At 49.1% G+C, this 23,500-nt stretch overlaps 1 long non-coding RNA gene across 1 annotated transcript in view; it reads left to right on the top strand.

Annotated features, from left to right (window-relative positions):
* The window catches only part of LOC148454100 (uncharacterized), a 68,428-nt gene that overhangs the window by 4,708 nt on the left and 40,220 nt on the right, over positions 1 to 23,500 (top strand). The window lies entirely within an intron of this gene.

Genomic DNA, 23,500 nt, shown 5'->3' with positions numbered 1-23,500 from the left:
CGTTTACCGGAGAAGTTCTCTTCGGTCCGGATCTGGATAAGATTGTGGCCACGCTGGCGGCAGCCAAATCTGCCTGTCTCCCGTCGGCCGCTGCTCCTTCTGGTTCGGGACCATCGTCCTTTCGGTCATCTAGGGCCCAGGGCAGGCCCAAACCACAGTCGTTTCCTCGACAGGCTGGCCCTAAGAAATCGGTCAAGCCCCGGAAGCAGGCATGGAGTACCAGACGTCCGGCCCCCAAGCCAGATGACAAGCCTGCGGCCTGACGGTCCGGGCCTCCCTTTGGGGGATCCCAGGGTGGGAGGCCGCCTGCTACAGTTCGCCCAGTGTTGGTCGACCACTACGACAGACACTTGGGTTCTGGAGGTGGTTTCTCACGGATACGCCCTCTCCTTCCGGCACAGACCCCCGGCTCGCTTCTTCACCACGGGTCTCCCATCAGACCGGAACAAGGCTACGGAGCTGCGGAAGGTATTGCACACTATGCTCCAGGCTGGAGTTATAGTGGCGGTTCCATTCTCCCAGAGGGGCCAGGGTTTCTATTCAAATCTATTTTTGGTAAAGAAACCCAATGGGTCATATCGTCCGATTCTCTACCTCAAAGCACTCAACAAGTCTTTGCGGGTCCCGAAGTTTCGGATGGAGACCCTACGGTCCATCATTCTGGCGCTGGAACCTGGGGACTACTTGGTGTCATTGGACATACAGGACGCTTACCTGCATGTCCCTATTCTTTGGCGCCATCAACAGTTCCTCAGGTTCGCAATCAGCAGCGACCACTTCCAGTTTCGGGCGTTACCTTTTGGCCTGGCAACAGCACCACGTGTTTTCACCAAGGTGATGGCGGTCATGGCGGCTTCTCTGCGGCTGCAGGGAGTCCGCATGTTGCCGTATTTGGACGACCTGTTATTGGTGGCAGGATCTCCAGAGCTCCTGTTACGCCACTTGGACCTGACCATTGCACTGCTGCAACGGCACGGCTGGCTAATCAACTGGCAGAAGTCCACTCTAATCCCGTCTCGGAGGATTCTGCATCTTGGAGCCTTATTGGACTCGGGACAGCAAAGGATCTTCGTGACGGAGGACAAGATCTCTGCTTTACAGTCAAGGGTGCGCAGTTGTCTGCACAGCCGCTGGGTGTCCTTACACTCGGCGATGAGGTTACTGGGCTCCATGGTGTCGGTGTTCGACATGGTGGAATACGCCCAGTTTCACTCCAGATCTCTGCAGCTCCTGATCCTGTCCAAGTGGAACGGGCTGACTCAGTCTCTGAAGTCCCAGACGATTGTGCTCACCCAGGAGGTTCGCCTGTCCCTTACGTGGTGGTTACAGACGACCCACCTCAACAAGGGACGTCCGTTCTGGGTTCCAAATTGGGTCCTGTTGACAACGGACGCCAGTCTTCGGGGCTGGGGAGCAGTTTCGGGTCCACACTTGTTCCAGGGCAGGTGGACGCCGACAGAAGCGGAGCTTCCAATAAATATCTTGGAACTCCGTGCGGTCTTCAATGCTCTCCAGCAGGCACAGCGGTTTCTCCAGGGTCGCCCGGTGCAGGTCCAGTCGGACAACGCTACCACCGTGGCCTACATAAACAGGCAAGGAGGAACTCGCAGTCGGGCGGCTCTCGTAGAGGTCTCTCGGATCCTGGTTTGGGCGGAGCGCAATCTTCCGGCCATATCAGCGGTCTTCATCCCGGGAGTGCTCAATTGGGAGGCGGACTTTCTAAGTCGCCAGGACGTTCATCCGGGGGAATGGTCCCTGCACCCGGACGTTTTTCAACTACTGGTGGACAGGTGGGGTCTTCCAGAAATCGACCTCATGGCGTCCCGGCACAACAACAAGTTGCCGGTGTACGGGTCTCGCACAAGAGACGAAGGGGCATCTCTGGTGGATGCTCTGTCCGTCCGGTGGACGTTCCGGTTCGCATACCTGTTCCCTCCGGTCTCCCTTCTTCCACGGGTAATCCGGAAATTCAAACAGGAAGGAGGGACGCTCCTGTTGATAGCTCCCGCGTGGCCCAGACGGCACTGGTTCTCAGACCTTCAGGGTCTGTCCGTGGACATTCCTCTGCGGTTGCCGCTACGACCGGACCTTCTGTCTCAGGGTCCTTGCCTTCACCCGGACCTGACTCGGCTGTCTTTGACGGCGTGGCTGTTGAGACGGCCATGCTGAGGTCCCGGGGGTTTTCCAGCTCTGTGGTGCGTACCATGTTGCGAGCTCGGAAACCGTCTTCCGCGAGGATATACCATCGCGTGTGGCATACGTTCTTCCAGTGGTGTCGACCGAGAGGTTATGCACCGCGGGAGTTTCGTCTGTCTCGGATTCTCGCCTTCCTGCAAGCGGGACTAGATCATGGGCTTCGCCTTGCTTCTTTGAAGGTACAGGTTTCGGCCCTATCTGTCTGGTTTCACCGTAGGATTGCTACAATCCCGGATGTGCGCACCTTTATGCAGGGTGTTCTCCGCATTCAGCCGCCCTTTGTTCCACCTGTGGCGCCTTGGGATTTGGCTGTGGTCCTGAGGGCTCTCCAAGGACCGCCGTTTGAACCACTGGGCTCAGTGGATCTTAAATGACTAACAGCTAAGACTGTTTTCCTTCTGGCCATTGCTTCGGCCAGACGTGTTTCTGAGTTAGGGGCTCTTTCTTGTAGACCCCCTTTCTTGGTTTTTTTATGGGAACAGGGCAGTGCTCCGCACTCGGCCCGAGTTTCTTCCCAAAGTTGTTTCCCAGTTTCATATTAACGAGGAAATAGTTGTTCCGACCTTTAACTCACCGGGTCTTTCCGTGGGTGAGGCCTCTTTGGATGTTGTGCGGGCCTTAAGGACTTATGTTGACCGCACTTCTTCGTTTAGGAAGTCGGACGCTTTGTTTGTCCTCTTTGGCTTCCGTAAAAAGGGTTGGCCTGCTTCAAAGCAAACTTTGGCAGCCTGGATCCGTATGGCTATTTCTGAAGCTTATCTTCATGAAGGCCTACCGGTCCCTCCTTCTCTGAAGGCTCATTCCACTAGGTCTGTGGGTCCTTCGTGGGCAGCTCGACGTGGTGCCTCGGCAGTTCAGATCTGCAAGGCTGCTACGTGGTCTTCTGTCCATACCTTCGTGAGGTATTACAGGTTTGACACCTTCGCCTCTCAGGATGCTTCCTTCGGGCGGCGGATTCTCCTTTCTGCACAGGAGCGTCCCCACCCTTAAAGGATACTGCTTTGGGACATCCCCAAGGTATCCTGTGGATACCCTATGGACCCTGAAGTAGAAAATATGAGATATGGTAAGAACTTACCCTTGTTATCTCTATTTCTACGAAGTCCATAGGGTTCCACAGGACTCCCGCCCTGTCGCACCTGTGCTGCAGATGGGCTTTGCTCTGGCCACCGGTTTTCCGTCTCCCTCTGGTGAGAATGTGATTCTTGTATGTGTCCAGATCTTTGTTCTCTCTCTTCCTTCTCCTCCTCCGGTCTATGGCTTGGTAACTAACTGAGGTGCCTTGGCCCGGGGGCGGGGTATAGGAGGGGGACCTAGTGCATCCTGGGAGGCTGAAGGCTTAACTCTTTGGTGCCCTGCGACTGACGTCACACCTATACCCCAAGGTATCCTGTGGAACCCTATGGACTTCGTAGAAATAGAGATAACAAGGGTAAGTTCTTACCATATCTCATATTATTTTATAAAAGGTTTGGTTATGCCAAGTAGAATTCTTCACCCTTAATTTTGCCCCGTGGGGTGCAGTTGTCCTAAATATGGTATTTATCGGCACATAAATTAGTCTTTCATGCAGAATCTGTTTTATATACATATATACACTATTGGTCAAAAGTTTTTATGGAAATGTAAATAATTTAATGTCTCAGAGAGGAGAATTAAATTCTCTGCGCTGGGATGTAGCTCCCGAGTTAGGTGCCCGGAGATATTCAATTGATTGCATGACGCCCGGCTCTCAAGTCGATGCAGTATACCACGACTAATACCCGGTGCCTAGTTGCTATAAGCTGCATTTTCTGATTTCGGTGCCAGACGCGATACGGTTACCAAATTCGGCAACACCGTGATTAGCCCCGAGCCACTAGATACAGTAGCGTAGATTTCTGCTTGCACCCTAATGACAGTGTGAGCAGAAATCCGTTAGTCGCTGGTTTGCAGCGCTTGCAATTGTAGTGTTCATTCTACGTCCAGCGCCGAACCTAGAAAGGAGGACACCTGTGTGCAGAAAAGGGGCGTGTCTTTAAGATGTGCCCCCTTTCCATCACTCTTGGGTGTGTGCCCGGCACTTACGGACATGCCAAGCTGCCCCATGCGCTGCTATCTCAGTGAATAGAAGCCGAGCGCATGCGCCTGGCATCCATTCACAGGTGGCGATCGCTCCTTCGCTATTTTCCCCACCCGCGGGACACTGCGGCCCGCGGATGGGACGGCACCCGCAGGCTGTTTTAGCGGGGCTTAGCTATGAGGGCAGGGTGCATTCTGCCCTTTAGAAATCGGGCAGGGCACGGCACCCCGCTAAAACATCCTAGCGGGAACACTACAATTGAATAGCTCCGGGCACTTAACTCGGGAGCTACTTCCTTGCGCAGATAATTAAATACCACCCCATATGTACTCTGAAATTAAAGCATAGAACAAATAAGCAGTTAAAGATAAAATAAATGAATAGTTTTGTTTGAGAAAATGTAATCTGAATTTGTGACACCTCTAAGTAGCTGCCTTTGCAGATATATCCACCAAAACACCCCTGTGGCATTCTTCCTACAATGGAAATCACATATTGTTTGTAAATTCTTCCTGACACTGGGCCTGATTCAGAGCCGGAAGCTCTGAAAGAGCGCTCGCTCTAAATCAGGGCTTTTTTTTTTTTGGTGCGGCCTCCGGGCCGCTCGCATAGCTGTGGGTGACCACCCACAGTTATTGCGAGTGGCCAGGTGATGGTCACCATGGTCTCGACCATCGGGGCTTGCAACAAGACCTTTGCGGTAGGGTCTCGTTCCCGCAAGCTTCTGGCTCTTAATAGAGCCGGAAGCTCACCACTGACATTACTCGTAATGTCAGTGGGGCCGCCCCCAAACGGCAGGCGTTCCGTCGGGAACGCCTCTGTTTGGCCAGCCACCCCCTCTGCCCGCCTCCAAAATGGTGCGAGCTGTCGATCAAAATCGACAGCCGGCACCTTTTGGTGCGAGACCCGGAGCGACGGATCGCCCGTCGCTAGCCGGGTCTCGCGCATGTGCACGTCGGAGCCGGCATGCGCAGTGGCCAAACATCGACCCACTCGCGAGCGGGTCTGAATCAGGCCCACTGTTACAAAAGTTCCCACAAATGATGTTGCACATGTATGTTGCTTTCCTTCCACCCTTCTGTCCAGTCCATCATAACTCAATGGGGTTTAAGTGTGGAGACTGTACTGGCCATAGCATGATTTGAAGCCTACTGTCTTGTTCTATTCCTTAACGGTAGTTTTGTTAAAAAGCCCTTTCGGTTGTTGGTGGCAGCGAAATATCGCCAACTCAAGATCCATCAAAAGGGCCCCATCACACTTCCTCCTCCATGTGACAGGTGGTGTCACAGGGGATTCAGTGTTGACTTGTAAAAGCAGCCACTTCTCAATATATTTAAGCCTGAAATTTTAAAGGGCAACGCTTTTAATAGCAAAACATAGGATGTTTTGCTATTCCAAGCTTTGCCCTTTTACATTTTGAACCACTTAGTAAATCCCACACACTAAGGAACCATACTTTTGCCTACTCGTCAGCGTGCAAATACCCTGCATGATAAAGCAAAGACTTCTCATTTTGATGAATTGGTCCATAAGACCTTCTAGTGGTCAGTAGGCCACTGGTGGGGCTTCATGGCTCAGGCAAGCCTCTCTTTTATTGCTGCAAAACAGCTGTAAGGTCTTGTTTACATGTTCTCCCCACAGCCCCACTCTGCCCCCATAAGCATGAAAGCAGGCATCGTCCCCCCAGCTCTCAGACTGCCCCCCCCCCCCCACTGGCTCTCGGGCCAGTTGTGCCCCCTGTATTGGTGCCCCTTATGCGGTGCTCCTTATGCGGTGCCTCTTATGCAGTGCCGCCTAATGAAGTGTCCCATAAGCAGTGCCCCCAGCCCAGTACTTACCTGAACGCCCTGGCTCCCGCTGCCTGACAGGATCTAACTAGATCCAGCAGGGCAGGCTCCTCACATCTGCACTGCATCACTGGGAATGCTGGCCTCTGAAGTAATCAAAGGCTTCTTTAGCCTCTGACGGCTTCAGAGACCAGCATTCACAGTTACAGTGGGGGGAACCGGAACTGGAAATCTAAAGAGCCGCATGCAGACAATATTTCAGAGCATGCAGCTTTGTTTGTAAATGTATTTTACTTCTGTACTTTTTTATTTTATCCATATTTCCGGGGTACCGTTTTTGTTAGGCTTCTAAGTTCGACCTAACTGAAAATCACTTCTTGCAGAGAGCTTGTGCACTTGCTGATCTGGTCATGCCCCAGGAGGGTGGTACCTGATTTCTATATAGTTTAAATGGGTTAGGGCAAAGACAGCATGGCATCGTACACAATATCTTCTGACAGGCATGCGACTGGGGGAGTACGCAAATCTGGCATACACACTAAACTTGCCTGATTTCTGGTTCCGTTTTGCCCGGAAACTACAAAGCAGCCCGATATCGTGGAGCTTCATTTCTGCAGCTGCTGATCCGCTTTCTGCCAGCTTCAAGTTTTGAAATGAACCATAAAAGTAGGCAAATGTTTCTATCCTATTATCATTGATTAGGAAGTCCCATATTAACTACTACATTTACTTTAAATAGACACTAAATCTAAAAAAATCTAAGGCTGGCACTGGGTTTATGGAGTGGCATAAAGTTGGAAAACTTGTATCACCACTGACGCCACCTTGTAGGATATATTGAGAAAACCTGACACCCCCAGTTTTTATTAGATAAATATTTGCAAACAGAATTTGTTCACCAATAAGGCAATCTCTGGACCCTCTGCAGAGTGTTGTTACAGTGAGAACATTGCAAAACATAGCACAGTTGAACCCAAATCCATATGAGACCTGTCAAGCAAAAGAATACACCAACCAATTTTATAGTAAAAAACAAAAACAAAAGCATTTTATTGTAATAAATATAAGTAACTGAGACAAACTGGCTCAGTCTCTGGATCTGTCTTTCATTCAAGTAGACTAAAATGGTTAGAGTTCACTGTAGAGAAAGGGCACTACTGCGTGCACTCAAAGTGGGCGTGGCAAATGAAAAACGGGCATGTCTTTATGACCTGTCCCCTTTTCGTCACTCTTGCTCAATCGCTGTGCTGCGGTCACTGGGCATCCATTCACCGGTAGTGACTGCTGCACCGCCGTTTTCCCCACCCGAAGGACACTGAGGCCCGCGGAAGGGGACAGCATTCACCTGCTGCTTCAGCGGGGCGCCGCACCGGAGGGCAGGGTGCTTTCTGCCCTTTAGAAATAGGGCAGGGCGCGGCGCCCCGCTGAAACAGCCCAGCGGGAACTGTATAGTACATGAAGCAGATGGCACAGGCTGTAACTGATCGGTGAGTGCAGAAGACACCAGAGCCACAGGAAGTGGGTAGACGAGTCTTAGCAAGTATAGTATGCTGCCGAGACTGGTTAATACGAACTTGTGCATAGCCAGAGATAGATGATGGGATCTGACTGAGTGTTGACAGAGTTAGCAGGATATAGCGTACTGCCTGGCACTGATGATAGACTCTTGCTGGGAGCAGTACTGCAGCTGATGTTTGAGCTTGCTGTGTCACGCACAGCCTGGAGCTGATGATGGAGCTTGCTGTGTCGCACACAGCCTGGAGCTGATGGTGGAGCTTGCTGTGTCGCACACAGCCTGGAGCTGATGGTGGAGCTCGGTGTGTTACACGCAGCCTGGAGCTAATGATGGAGCTTGCTGTGTCGCACACAGCCTGGAGCTGATGGTGGAGCTTGCTCATACATGCCTACTCTCCCAGGAATCGCAGGAGGCTCCCAATTTTTCGGGTAACCCCCTGCACCCCCGGAATTTTCGGGTCCGTAGGGAAGGGGCGCGGCTAAATGGCACAAATGCCGTCTATCATCTGGCCCCACCCCCCGAAGATTAGAGCAGCAAGTCCCCTCCTGCTGCTCCCGGAAAGCTGCTCAGGAATGTCGGCAAGTATGAGCTTGCTGTGTCGCACATAGCCTGGAGCTGATGGTGGAGATTGCTGTGGTTAGTGTATAGCCTGGAGTGATGTGTGACAATCTTTTTTTCTTTTTATATTACACCAACAAACCTGCTGATTACTTGTCCAATACTGTACTAGGTTGTTGTTATATCCTCCTGTCCACCCTCAGCCTTGAGATCAACAAAGATCTGGATGAAATACAGGTGGTTAGCATGGATGCGCAGCATCTTTGAGCTTATGACGTCCATAATAGATAGGGAACGGCTCCAAAAGGCTTCCTTTGAGCTGTCAAATAGGAATGGCTTCAGTGGATAGGAGGTCATACTACCCACATATATGTAGGATATATACATACATGTGGACAGAAATGCCAGTAGTTCTTGCTCACTGTTCAGTTCGGATGCAGTTATATTGATTTCTGCATTGTATGTGAATTATACTAGCACTGTTTGTCTGTGTTTTCACTATACTGTCAGCTTATGCCTTTAATTTTTTTCTCACTATAACCCTAACATACAGGTGCTGCACTTCACATCTACTTGAATTTGTGAAACATAGTTGCACTTCACTCAGTGCCATATTCTGTGCTGTGTTCTCCTGCAGCTGTTTCTAAGCAACAGTCGGGTCACTTTAGAGCATACACACTTGTATTTGTGAAAGCTGTCACATACTTGGTGGTTGCACGCTGCTCAGTGCCATTTTGTGTGCTATACTATCCTGCAGCCATGTCTAGCAAAGGCAAGGATCACAAGCAAGCTGCTGCACCTATAATGCTCTCTTGCAGATCCTGTGCAGCAGGCTTAACTCAGGAGGATTTAATTCAGGATGGGCTATGTGCAACTTATTGTTATAATACACCAGGCCAATCGGCCCCTCCAAACATAGAAACACAGAAACCTACAAGTTGACAGCAGATCTGAACCACCTGGCCCATCTAGTCTGCCCCATTTTAAACATATTGTTACCTCAACCGTTATTGATCCTTACTTCTTCTGAAGGATATCCTTATGTCTATCCCATACATGTTTAAATTGCTCTAATGTCTTAGCCTCTACCACCTCTGATGGGAGGCTATTCCACTTGTCCACTACCCTTTCTGTAAAGTAATTTTTCCTCAAATTTCCCCTTAACCTACCACCCTCCAGTTTCAGAACATGTCCTCTTGTTCTAATACTTCTTTCTTTGAAGAATGTCTCCCATCCTTTATCTTGTTATAACCCTTTATCTTTGAACGTTTCTATCATGTCCCCCCTATCCCTTCTCTGCTCCAAACTATACATATGAAGATCTTTTAGTCTTTCCTAGTACGTTTTGTGATGTAGACCTTGCACCATTTTAGTTGCCCTTTTTTTTTACAGTCTCTAATGTATTAATATCCTTCTGGAGATGTGGCCTCCAGAACTGAACACAGTATTCGAGATGAGGACGTACCAATGACCTATACAGTGGTATTATCACTTCTTTGTTTTTGCTACTGAATCCTCTCCCTATGCACTATTGGTACCCCTAAATCTATATAGACAAAATGTCGCTGTTTAGCGCTACAAATCGCATAAGAAATAATTGCTTTCCAGACTTATATTGTGGTTCCAAAGCACAAAAGTTCTTATTGCAATAAAAGAAAGTTACACGCTTTGATCTAACACAATTAGCGCAAAAGACAATTAAATACAAAAGGTACAAGCCGATACATACGCGTGCGCACTGGTCCCAGTATACAGTCGTCTCTCCAGAAGCCTGTGGTCATCCAAGAAGAATGGCTATATACTATAACCAGTGAGCAGGCTATATACCTTACAGAACAAAGAAACTAGTTAACAGGTTTCCATTGGGTCTTGCTCCTGGACATTCTGGTACGATGCAGATCATTGGACAGTTCATACAGCATCACTGGGGGTATGTCCCAGTTCCTCAGATGTTGCTTTGTGTGGTTTTCCCGCCGAAGAACTGGTTTAAACTAGTCAAAAGACACTACATACAGCTTTACATTCTAACCACTAATTTCATATAGTTCATAACTTGCAGACGTATGATGGGATCTCCTTGAATAGAACCGAAGGTCTGCAAATAAACAGTGATTTAGAATGGTACCAAACATGATATGTCTACTAGCTTATACACCTTAAATATCGTATACATTACATTTCACAACATAAGTTTTCGCTAATAAAACCTCTAATATTAAGCTTAATGTTTGGGAACCTTTTTAGAAGTAATTGCTTGTGTGGGAGTTAAAATATTGTGTAAAGACGCTAGTATGTGTGGTGCGTCTATGTGTTTTGTGCTTTGATAAACAGCGCAGTTGTGCGTCTTTTATATTTTATATGTATTAATGTGCGTATAGGTTTTGATAGGACTTTCAACAATATGCGGTAGCAAAGCAGACGCACGACACTGATAATCAAATATAGCATCGTACACACTGGGTTCGTGCTGACGACGCAAGATGGCGTCGTCAGAGGTGACACAAAATGGCGTCGCCAGATATTAATTTAAGATTTGGTCTCAACCAAGCATCTGACTTGCTTTCCTCATTGCTTTGTTACAATGTTTGCTTGCCATTAATTCACCTGAAATAGTGACTCCTAGATCCCTTTCCTCTTCAGTAGTTGCCAGTATAGTGCCATTAATACTATATTTAGCCTTTGGATTTTTGAGGCCCAAGTGCATAATCTTGCATTTTTTGGCATTAAACTGTAGTTGCCACTTTCTTGACCATTCCTCTAGTCTACCTAGATCATCAATCATTTGTTTTACCCCTCCTGGGGTGTCTACCCTGTTGCATACCTTTGTGTCATCTGCAAAAAGGCATAGTTTCCCTTCAATACCTTTTGCAATGTCACAAATAAAGATATTAAAAAGCACTGTTCCAAGTACAGATCCCTGAGGTACTCCACTGGTAACATTTCCCTCTTGAGACTGCACACCGTTTACTACAACTCTCTGTTTCCTATCCTGCAGCCATGATCTTATCCATTCAACTATCTTTGTATCCAATCCCATGCTTTCCAGTTTATTTAACAGTCTGTGATGTGGAACAGTGTCAAAAGCCTTACTAAAGTCTATATAAGCTATATATATATATGCCCCCCCCCTTTATCTATTTCCTTAGTCAACCAGTCAAAAAAGTCAATAAGATTAGTTTGACATGATCTCCCCCCAGTAAATCCATGCTGTTTGGGATCATGCAAATTGCTGGATTTGAGATAATCTACGACTCTTTCTTTTAAGAGTGTTTCCATCAATTTCCCTACTACTGATGTAAGGCTCACTGGTCGGTAGTTGCTTGCCTCGTCCTTGTTTCCACTTTTGTGCAGTGGGACAACATTTGCTCTTTTCCAGTCCTCTGGTATTACTCCAGTAGCTAGTGACTGACTGGTTGAATAATTCTGTTAATGGTGTTACCAGCACCCCGTTAAGCTCATTTAGTATCCTTGGATGTATCCCATCTAGCCATATTGATTTATCCACTTTCAGTTTTGAGAGTTCTGTTAGGATCTTCTCCTCTGTAAATGTGCTTGTTCCTACCTCATTTTTCTGATTGTACCTGCAACTTAACTGTGGACCCCTGCCCTCTCTCTCAGTAGTGAATACTGAACAAAAATAATTAAGATGATCAGCTATTACATTGACTCCCTCCTTCTGTATTTAGTGTTTTTATTACACCTTTTGTTTTTCTCCATTCGCTTATATACTTAAAAAAAAAAAAAAAAAGTTTTGCCCCCTTTACCCACTGACTGTGCCATTTTCTCCTCAGCTTTTGCCTTTCCACATCTGATTACTTTCTTAGCCTCCTTCTGTTTTACAAGATACACCTCCTTGTCCTCATTATTTTGCATCTGCTTGTATTTCCTAAAGGCCATCCTTTTTGCTTTCACAATACTTGCTACCGCTTTCCCAAACCACAATGGCTTCCTTTTCCTTGTGGTTTCCTAACCCTTTTGATACAAAGGTCTGTTGCCTTTAATATTGCACCTTTTATATTTTCCCACCTCTCCTGCACTCCTTTCAAGTTCTTCCAATCTGCCAAAGATTCGCTTACACATCTTCCCATCCCTGCAAAATCAGCCTTCCTAAAATCTAACACCTTTGTTTTTGTATGGGGTGAGTCAGTATCTGTCTTTATTCTGAACCATACTGCTTGATGATCACTGGATCCCAGGTTTTCACCCACTTTTACATCAGATATTCTGTCTCCATTTGTAAGTATGAAGTCTAATATTGCGTCTTTCCGAGTGGGCTCCCTCACCAATTGCTGGAGGGAGGCTCCCTGCAATGAATTCGGGATGTCCCTACTTCTAGTGGAACTTGCCACAGACACCTTCCAGTTTATATCGGGTAGATTAAAATCTCCCATGACTTAGGGCCTGATTCAGAGCCGGTCGCTATTAGCGCTCGCTCGTTCAGAAAAAGGGGGTGGCTATTCAAATGAACCGTTCGCTCTTTGCGGTCTGTTGCCGCCTCTATGTCTGAACGAGCGAACAAAACATGCGGTCGTTTTTTTGATAAAAACGCCTCCTGGCCGCTCGCATCATACGTCATGTCCGCTATTTATTAGATTAATCGAGTAAATCGACCAGGGTATGAACTGCTCGCTATTCTTGTGGTTGGTTTTCCTACCACAAATTTGCGAACAGTTCTGACTATAAAATAACCCAGTGACGTGGTCAGTGACGCTGCTGTATTAATTATGCACACCCATAAAACGCCCGTTTTGATCTTTAAGCATGCCTGTGTTCTGATCTCCACTCCCCGTTTTCAAGCACCTTCCCCTGTTACCACCCACATACGCCTCCTCCTGTCACTCATATTAGCAGGCATTCGCTATTTAGCGAACAAACGATTTTCGGCCGCACTGACTGGTTCGCGCATGCGTATTACGATCCGTAAACATGCGCAGTTGGGCAAACATCGCTCGGAACGAACAAGCGGCCGCTTGCGAGCGGCTCTGAATTAGGCCCTTAGAACCTTTCAATGCCATTTTAGTGATATCCTGCAATAGTTTATTGTCCAGTTCCTCTTCCTGACCTGGTGGTCTGTAAATCACCCCAATACGAAGAATCACTTTCTCCCCTGTTTCTATAGTCACCCAAAGGGACTTGTTTTTTTGTCTTGGCTGCATTTATGTGACTGCACTGCGGCTTACATCGGCTTGTGAGAGCAACCGTCATCGCTATCAGCATGCATTTGCATATGCTCACCACTGAATAGCCGGCAATTTCATCTAAACATCCACGACTCACTCGCAGCAAAATTATTCTAAGGTTGAACCATTGCTGCCCAGTTACAACGGTTTGGCTGCAAATGGGAATCTGGTTGACTTACATTCTACTATGAGTAGCCTGCAGAGATGCCCATGGATGCATGCACAGCACAAAAGAATTAGATATGCCCATTTTGCATGCAAATGAATCAGGCCCTGTGTGTCTCTTTCAGCAACTGTGTAACTACCTAGTTATTAAAGTCCCCTTTAAATAGACAACCTTATAACTTTCAATTTTATCCAAATTGAAAGTGTATTTAATCCAAAAGAAAGTCATAACGTGAATTTATATATTAACATAGCGTTACCGCTAGACTGCGGGCAGAGCGTGAGGGAGCCTCTGTGCGCACTGAAGGCACGTGCGCTCCCGAAAAAAGGGGTGTGGCCAGCTGCGGGGGCCTACCCAATACTTACACAGGTGCTGGGTTTCCCCCAAGCTCTCCCCTAATTGTGAATAGATGCTGTGCACATGGCACCTAAACACCCGGCGTTGCACTACTGCAACTCTTCCCACCCCCGGTACACTGCAGCCTGCGGGTGGGGAAGGCTTAGGGCAGGCTGTTTTTAGCGGGGTGCTGCTAAAAGGGCAGGGTGCGTTTTGCCCTTGTAAAATCAGGCAGGGTGCGGCGCCCCAATAAAACAGCCTAGCAGGAACACTGTAACACTTATTTATATATCGCACACATTCTGCAGAGCTTTACAGCGATTATTCATATCAGACCCTGCTGAAGAATGCTCATACGGACCAGTAAATTCTTGTATGACTGATAATCTGAATATTCTTGAAGCATAAATTTAGGAGATAAATACTATAGTTAAACACAATATTGCTTTAGCTACAAATCGATGACATTTGTAGCTTTGTCTGACATCACCTTTAGTTACAATAGACCAGGGTTCGTAACTAGGGTGGTGCGACATGTGCCACGGGCACCGCAGGGCAGGGGGCGCTGTTTGGGCCTGTCAATTTTCTTTTCTACATCTAGAACTGGTAAGTTATACTGCATAATTATTGTGTATCATCACTGCAGTCATTGTATTCACACTGTATTTGGCAGTGACACAACTGGATCGTTAGCCCTTCAACATCATCTGTACACTGCACGATCTGAGGTACGACAGCCCTATATATTGTTCCCCCGCCACATCCAGAACCATGGTGTTGGACGTTAGATATTCAGATTACCCTGCATTGCAGGCAGATCTGGAGACGCAAAAAAGATACACGGGAGTGTGGTGTACACGCTGGACAATGTCGACTATTCATCGTTCTGGTTAGCCCCAAAACGACAAATCGACCAATATATCGTCTAGTGCAGTGGTGTCAAACTCTGGCCCCTCCAGCTGCAGTGGAACTATACATCCCACCATGCACTGCCACAGTTTTGCTATTAGGTCATGCTAAAACTGGCAGGGCATGCAGGGATATGTAGTCCCACAGAAGCTGAAGGGCCTGAGTTTGACACCACTGGTCTAGTGTGTACCCGGCATAAGAACCTTCCAGCAGAATCTCCTGCTCTCCTGACAGGACTCCCCTTACGCCGGGTACACACTAGACAAAATGTCATCTGGCCAGATCGGACGACACAAAGGGCACATTGTCTAGTGTGTACTCTCTATGTCGCTGACTATGCGCACTCCCACGCATGGTCAGCAACATTGCATGCAGGTCAGACGGATGACATAATTAGCGAGAGTCATGCTGCCAAATGCAGCTTGGCGCCCACCGTCGCGCCCTCGCTGCCGGCATTTGCAAGTGTGTATGCACGGCACCCCGCCGGATCCCATCGTCTAGCGTGTACCGGCCCTTACTTTGGGACTCTCTCTGACATACTGGGAGAGAAGGGGAGTATGCTGGTCACTTGAGTGATCTCATTTATTTCTTCTTCAGGGTCCAGAGGTTATGTTTATTGTCAAAGGATACCTGTTATGTTGTGTTCTCTGTCTGTGTATTATATACAGTTATCATGTCTTTTTAGTAATAAATGATTTATTTAAATAGAACTGGCAGTGTTGTTTGTCCACAGTGATCCAGCATCCCGTTGGTTAATAATCATCATGGGGAGGTCATCTTTCCCCATTAAAGCGCCCCCTCAACTCAGGGCGCCATTCCTCCTGAGGTCTCGCTTCCCTGAGTCACTCTCCTCCGACCACACCCCCGTCTCCGGCGGACATTTTCTCAGGCTCAGCCACCGCTCTCAGGGAAACGCAGGGTCCGGTCCCCCTACATACCTCACCCTGGAGTCAGGTTATGTAGCGCTATAGCCTACCAGATGTTGAGTCTCAGAATCTGGAATCTGACCACAGAATCAGAATCTGACCACAGAATCTGTGTAGTTGATTGTAGTGCCATTCTGCAGTTATATTGTATTTCTGCATTGTATGTGTCTTATGTTAGCGCTGCCTGTCTGTATATTTCTCTATACTGTCAGCATATATCTTTCAATTTTTTTCCTTACTTTGCCTTAACATACCGGTGTATTCAAGGTTTTCCTATGCCTCACATCTCTTGTATTTGTGAGGGTTGTCACATACAGTTGCTTACTGCACTGTGCCATATTTGTGCTGTGTGCTCCTGCAGCTTACCGAAGCATAAGACCGGATCAATATATTGCATTCCTACTTCTACATACCTGGTGGTTGCATAATACCCAGTACCATATTGTGTGCTATACTACTCTGCGGCTGTGTCTAGCAAGAGTAGCAAGCAAACATCTGCACTCATACTGCTATCATGCAAATTATGTGCTTCAGGCTTAAGTGAGGAGGATTTGACACAAGACGGGTTATGTGCCAGCTATTATATTTCACCAGCTCAATCAGACCCCCCAGCTCCTGCACAAGAGCCCCCCATGGCTTCCTTTTATTGATACCCCTTAATCTCTATACCTAAATGTCGCTAAATAGCGCTGCAAGTCGCGTAAGAAATAATTGCTTTCCAATCCAATTGTGGTTCCAAAGTACAAAAAGTTATATTATTCAATGAAAAGTATAACGCGCTGTGATCTAGACAGTTAGTGCAAAAAGCAAGTAAATACAAAGGTACAAGCCGATACATACGCGTGCTCACTGGTCCCAGTATCCAGTCATCAATTCAGAAGCCTGCGGTCATCCAAGGAGAATGGCTGCATACTATAATCAGTACTCAGGGTATATACCTTACAGAGTTCAGCTCTAACAAAGAAACTAGTTGACAGATTTCCATTGGTTCTTGCTCCTGGACATTCTGGTACGATGCAGGTTATAGGTCAGTTCATAGTGTCATTAGGGGTATGTCCCAGCTCCTCAGAAGTTTCTTTGTGTGGTTCTCCCGCTGAAGAACTGGTTTAAACTAGCCAAAAGACACTACATACAGAGGTATACATTCTAACCAGTAATCCCCTATAAATCATAACTTGTGGAAGCATGATGCGATCTCCTTGCCGATAGAACCGGAAATCTGTGAATAAACAGGGATTTACTTTCTGCACCTTAAATATCATATACATTACATTACACAACATAAGCATTTGCTAATAAAACCTCTAATATTAAGCTTAATGTAAGGGAACATTTTTAGAAGTGTGAGAATATTATGTACTTTCGCTAGTATGCGTTGTGCGTCTGTGTTTTGTGCTTATCTGTAGGCTTTGGTGTACAGTGCAACTGTGCGTTGTCCATCTTGTATATTTTATATGTTTTCTCTAATGTGCGTATAGGTTTTGATTGGACTTTCAACAATATGCGGTAACAAAACAGACGCACAACGTTAATAATGAAATATAGCATTGTACACAATGGTATCGCGCTGACGACACAAAATGGCGTCACCAGATATTAATTTAAAAGATTTGGTCTCAGCCAATCATCCGGCTTCGACACTGCTTCTGTGGCTAGGAGTGGATTTTCATCCCAGAAGGGGACCAGGAAGAGTGCTTTCCAAAAACAATTGACTGTTAAATAATCCTTTGCAAACCTTCCGAAGAAGCATTTACTAACCTGTACAGGGACATTAACAAAAATATACTTTGTTAGTGGCCTTCAGTTCAAACTGCTGTTTGTCCACTTAACCGGTGCAGATATTGTGGACAAGCGGAACAGAGTAGCAAATGCAACATTTAATATTTAAAGTTTGTCTTATGTTGTGTCTTTCTTGAGCGCCATTGCCTGCTGCTGGGAGTGGATTTTCATCCCAGAAGGGATGAAGACATTATTTTTTTCTTCCCAATGGACACAGATCTGAAGAGAAAGGGATACATGTAAATAACTACTGACAGGAAAAAGATGCAATTTGGAGGCCCTTACACAAAACTGCCTTTGCTTTACTTGAGCTGCCCACCTTGAAGTCTGTACTCAGAAAGAGTTTTCAGCACAGCCAGGAATCTTGTCAGTGATCGGCCTGAGACTACTTCCCCAAAAAGTGGAAAAGATGATGGCCATCAAAATGAACTACAAATTCTACGAGAAATACCTTTTTACCGTCAATTACATGTAAACATTACAGAGCCACCTGTACTGGTGGATTCCAGCGGGGACAAATTAATATTGTGTGAAAATGATGTATCCATCACCCTAGATTATACCATCACCCAGGGCCGGCTTTAGGCACATTCCTCCTGAGTGGCCGCACAAGGGCACCATCCTTTTTGGGCGTGCCTATTCCCCTCTGCTCACCCTGCTGATTTCCCTCACAGTCCCTGAGTGACAGACTCCACCTGAATATGCCAGCGCTGGCCGGCCGTGTAACCTAACCACTTGCTGACGTGATGTCATCCCTGCCCGTGCATTGCTCTGGTTGCTGGCTTGCGCCAGCAACGATGAGGAAGACAGAGGCAAAGAAGAACCACACATGCCTTGCCGACTGGCAGTTGGGCTGGTCCGGCCGAGGTGGGGGGGGCAGCGTCATTAGTGTACCTGGCCACAGCACTCTGTACAGGCAGTGCTGTGGCTGCCTGATTGAAGTCTGTCCTGCTGTGCAATGAGCCGCTGCCACCTGCCGTCGCATCTCCTATATAGATGTGTAGTGTAGCTGGTGGCCGGCGCTAGGTAGAGACACAGCCTTCCCCCCTCAGTCCCCATCCCATTGCGCTGGCCGGAATGAGACGACGCAGTGACGTCATTGCACGTCTGTCACTGTCTTTCCTGCCGCACAAAGAGGAGCCGTTGCGACAAGAGGGAGAGGACCAAACCCACACGGATGCCGATATCAGTGACAGGAGCTATGGAGCAAGTGGTGAAGGAGGCGTTCTGAGGATGGCATGAGCCTGGAGAGCAAAAGAGAGGTAAGTTGGAAAGACCTGCATGAGGGGGGAAGCCACGTGATGGATAAGCAGTGTCAGGGGAAGAGCTGTGCGAGGGATATGGTGTTTCGAAGTCCATAGGGACCACAGGGAGACCTTGGGGTGTAGGTTGGATCTGGATCCCAGGCACCCCGCAGTTAAAGTTTTGCTCCCAGCATGCACTGGTCCATCCTCCCTATACCCTGCCCCCTCGCCAGAGGCACCTCAGTTGGTAAGTAGCCAAAGGCCGGAAGAGGAGAAGGAAGACTGGAACACTCGAGAATCACACTCACAGAGAAGGAGACAGGAAACCGGTGACCAGCAACATAGCCAATATGAAGCCAGGTGCGTCAGGGTGGGTGCCCTGTGGACCCTATTGACTTAAAAGAGTTAACAAAGGGAATTTTTTACCATAACTCTCATTTCTACTTCAGGGTCCATAGGGGTCCTCAGGGTGACCTTGGGGTATAGCTGGATCCTCGGGCACCACAGAGTTAAAGCTTTTAGCTGCTCCCAGGATGCACTTGGGTTCATCCTCCCCTATACCCCGCCCCCGAGCCACAGGCACCTCAGTTTAAGATGGTGCCCGGCCGGAGTCGGGTCACCCTGCGGGGGGGGGGGGCTGCAGGTGCAGCCCCCTAAAGCTTTTCTTCTTTAACATAGTTAAATTTATTTATTTATTTTTTTAACTATAGTTTTTTTTCTCCCAGAGCGGCAACGATGGGCTGTCTGTACAGACGCCCATGCTGCCGCTCCTTCTCCCTGCTGGCGCCGCGACACCAGCACTGAACTGGGGATCGCGGCGGGGGAAGCCACGGTCTGTACTAGCCGGACTCTGGTTTCCCCGGGACTGCTGCCGGAAACGCCAGGGAGAGCAAGGTAAGCCGCGCACCGCTGATTAGTGGCGGTGTGCGGGTTCCTCTTAAATGCAGTCCCATGCCCCCGGTTCTAGGGGACAGACCGGAGGCGCTAGCGGTGGCTCCCCCTCCAGTGGAGGCATACCCCGCCAGACCACTAGACCACCAGGGTGAATAAAGCGGCAAGCGAGATGCCGGCAACCTTGGGGGTTAATATGCTAGCCAGGGGAGGAAGCCTTCTCTGGCTAGCGGCTCCTCCCCTCAGCTCAGCGCGCCTTTCAGCACGTAGTCTGGCGTCGCTGAGCTGCAGATACTCGGGCCACTCCTCCTCTGAGGTCTCCAGCAGCCATTTTCTCTGTGGCAGCGCAGATCTTCAGGGAGCACGCGGACCGCTCCCCCTGTGTACCTCTCCCCCGACAAGGACAGTGTACACAGCACTATAGCCCTCCCAGACACTGAATCTGGGCAGGTTGATTGTAGTGTAAAGGTGCAGTGAGTATATCTTCCTGCATGGTATGTGACTTTTGCTAGTGCTGCCTGTCTGTGCTAATTTCTACTTACTGTCAGCCTATACCTATCCCTTTCCTTCTCCTACAAGCCCTACAGGTGTGCGGGGGAGGGGCGTTTCTACAGACCTCGCCTATATAAATCACGTATTTGTGAGGTCCGTCACATACAGTGGTGTGCTACACAGTACCATATTGTGGGCTGTTGTCCAGCACACTGGTGAGTGCGCAAGTTTTTCTTCCTATGTCATAACTGTATATTTAACTATAGTCTGTCATGTCTGAGGAGGAGATTGAGCACTCCGTGGCTCCGGTATTGTTCTTCTGCAGGCGCTGTTCTGCAGGAGTGGATAGGGAGGATTTGTCGCAGGACGGCCTGTGCGGACGGTGCCAGGCAATCCCTGGTGCGTCTAAACCTCCTATGTCGCAGGAGCCAGCATGGGCGATGTTTTTCCAGGTGCTGGTGTCCATCGCGGACCGTCTGTCGGTCCCGACTGCCGTCCCTACTAGGGCGTTGCCCCAGCCTACCATCCCCCATGTGTCCCACAATTATTGCAGACTCCTCTGAGGTTTCAGCCTGTTGGTCCCTATGCGCGGTTGCCAATGTATATACAGTCCACCCCTGTGGCACAGCAGGCTGTGGTGCCGTTTCAGGCTCCTGTGGCAGCTCCTCCACCCTGGGTGGATGCGCTTTCCCACACTGTCCAAGATTTGGCGGCAGCATCCTCGGCTTTTCAGTCGATGTTACGCAGTGACGTGCCCTCCAGGGCATTTAAACGCACAGTTATGGCGCAGGCTGCGCATTTTTCGGATTCTGAGGGTCCTCGGATGATGGTGAGGTGCAGGATGACTCAGCCTCAGATGCCTCAGTCCAGGAGGTAGACACTAAGTTTTCCATCAATGTGCGGGCTCTGGTTAGGGCGGTGTGGGCCATTCTTCTGATTGAGGATGAGGCACCCGCTCCCAAGTCGAGGTATCCTAGTTTAAAAAAAGCTAAGGTTACCTCTGCAGCGTTCCTCTTGTCTGATCAGTTGACGGATCACATGGCGGTGGCCTGGCAGACGCCCAGTAAGCGATTCCTGCCACAGAAGCGGTTGGCGTCCAATTATCCGTTTCCGGAGGCGCATTGTAAGAAATGGGAAACTCCACCTGCGGTTGATTCCCATGTAACACGCCTCATCAGGAGTGCTACTTTGCCGTTGCCGTCTATATCCTCGCTGAAGGATCCTACGGACAGGAAGGTGGAGACTTGTCTAAAGTCTATTTATTCTCTCTCAGGGGCTGTAGCCCGGCCGTCCATGGCCATCTCCTGGGTGGCCAAGGCCATTGAGGGTTGGGTCAACGCCTTGGAGGATACGTTTCCGGATGAAGCTCCGGATGTCCAGAGGGCGTTGTTAGGACAGATGAGAGATGCTGCTTCCTACATTGGAGAAGCATCTTTTAATGCTAGCCTGCTGACCTCTAGGGTTTCGGCGGCAGCAGTGTCGGCTCGCAGATCCTTGTGGTTGAGGTCTTGGAGAGCAGACGCTGATTCAAAGAAAGGCTTGGAGGCCTTACCTTTTAATGGAGAGTTACTATTTGGTCCGGACCTGGACAAAATAGTAGATACCCTGGCAAAGTCCAAGTCAGCCTTCCTCCCTTCAGCTACGACACCTGCTAAGGTCCGGAGCTCGGCCTTTCGCTCCTTTCGGGTTCAGGGCAAGGCAAAGGGTCAGTCCTTCCCGAGGCAGTCCGCAACCAAGACCGCCTCAAAGCCAAAGAAGCAAGCCTGGAGTGCTAGGCGCCCTTCTTCCAAGCAAGAAGATAAGCCTTCTGCATGATGGGATGGGCCTCCCTCTGGGGGACCCCAGAGTGGGAGGCCGATTTCTTTAATTCGCCCAGTGCTGGCACAATACCACCACGGATGCCTGGGTGCGAGAAGTGGTCTCCCAGGGGTACGCCCTGTCTTTTCGGCACAGGCCGCCTTGCCAGTTTTTTTGCACGAGTCCTTCTCAGGACAAAACCAAGGCCTTGCAGGTTCAGGAAGCCATAGAGGCCTTGCTGACGGCGGGGGTCATTATACCCGTACCACAATCTCAACGTGGGATGGGGTATTACTCTACGCTGTTTCTGGTGCAGAAACCCAATGGCTCTCATCGCCCCATCATCAATTTGAAGTCCCTGAACAGATTTCTCAGGGTTCCCAAATTCAGGATGGAAACTTTGCGTTCCATCATTCTGGCGATGGAACCGGGGGATTATGTGGTCTCCCTGGATATCCAGGACGCCTACCTCCATGTGCCTATAGCAACATCGCACCGACTGTTTCTGCGGTTTGCTATTCTCCACAACCACTACCAATTCAGGGCTCTACCCTTTGGCCTCTCCACGGCACCAAGGGTTTTTACCAAGGTGATGGCGGTCATGGCGGCTCACCTTCGGAGCCAGGGGATACGGTTGCTACCGTATCTAGACGACCTCCTCTTGCTGGCAAGCTCCCCGGAGGTACTGATCCAGCATCTCCACCTGATGGTCGCTTGTCTACAGGCGCACGGGTGGTTGATCAACTGGAAGAAGTCCTCCCTCATCCCATCACAGCGGATGGTTCATTTGGGGGCCATGCTGCGGATTCACAGTTGTCTGAGCAGTGGCAGAGTGTCGGTGCACTCAGCGATGAGAGTTTTGGGGTCCATGGTGTCGGCATTCGACATGGTGGAGTTTGCCCAGTTCCATTCCAGGCCCCTGCAGAGGCTGATTCTTTCGGAATGGAACGGATTGCCACACAGGATCCGCTCTCAGATGCTGGTGTTGTCCTCGGAGGTGCGTCTGTCCCTGTCCTGGTGGCTACAGACGGCTCATCTCCTCGAGGGGCGCCCCTTTTGGATCCCGGAATGGGTTCTGCTCACGACAGATGCCAGTCTCTGGGGTTGGGGGGCGGTGACAGGCTCCTTGTCACTTCAGGGTCATTGGTCGGCGGAGGAAGCGATTCTTCCCATCAACATCCTGGAACTGCGGGCAGTGTACAGAGCCCTGCAGTCATCCGGCACCGCTCTTCACGGAAGGGCCGTTCAGGTGTAGTCTGACAACGCCACCACGGTGGCGTACATCAATCACCAGGGAGGGACTCGCAGTCGAGCTGCGATGTCGGAGTTGTCCCGCGTCCTGGCTTGGGCGGAGCGCTATCTTCCAGCTCTCTCGGAAGTCTTCATTCCGGGAGTCCTCAATTGGGAGGCGGACTTCCTCAGCCGTTACGACGTGCATCCCGGGGAATGGTCGCTTCATCCAGAGGTATTCCAACTACTCGTGGACAAGTGGGGGCTGCCAGAGCTGGACCTGATGGTGTCCCATCACAATCACAAGCTGCCCGTGTACGGGTCAAGGACAAGGGACGTAGGCGCAAGTCTGGTAGACGCGCTGTCAGTGAAATGGCTGTTTCGCCTGGCTTACTTGTTCCCTCCGATATCTCTGCTCCCTCGGGTCCTGC

This window comes from Taudactylus pleione, unplaced genomic scaffold, assembly GCF_031769625.1.
Source record: "Taudactylus pleione unplaced genomic scaffold, aTauple2 ptg001032l, whole genome shotgun sequence".
Taxonomy (NCBI): domain Eukaryota; kingdom Metazoa; phylum Chordata; class Amphibia; order Anura; family Myobatrachidae; genus Taudactylus; species Taudactylus pleione.
The sequence above is the reverse complement of the archived record's forward strand: the minus strand, read 5'-3'. Positions and strand labels throughout refer to the sequence as shown.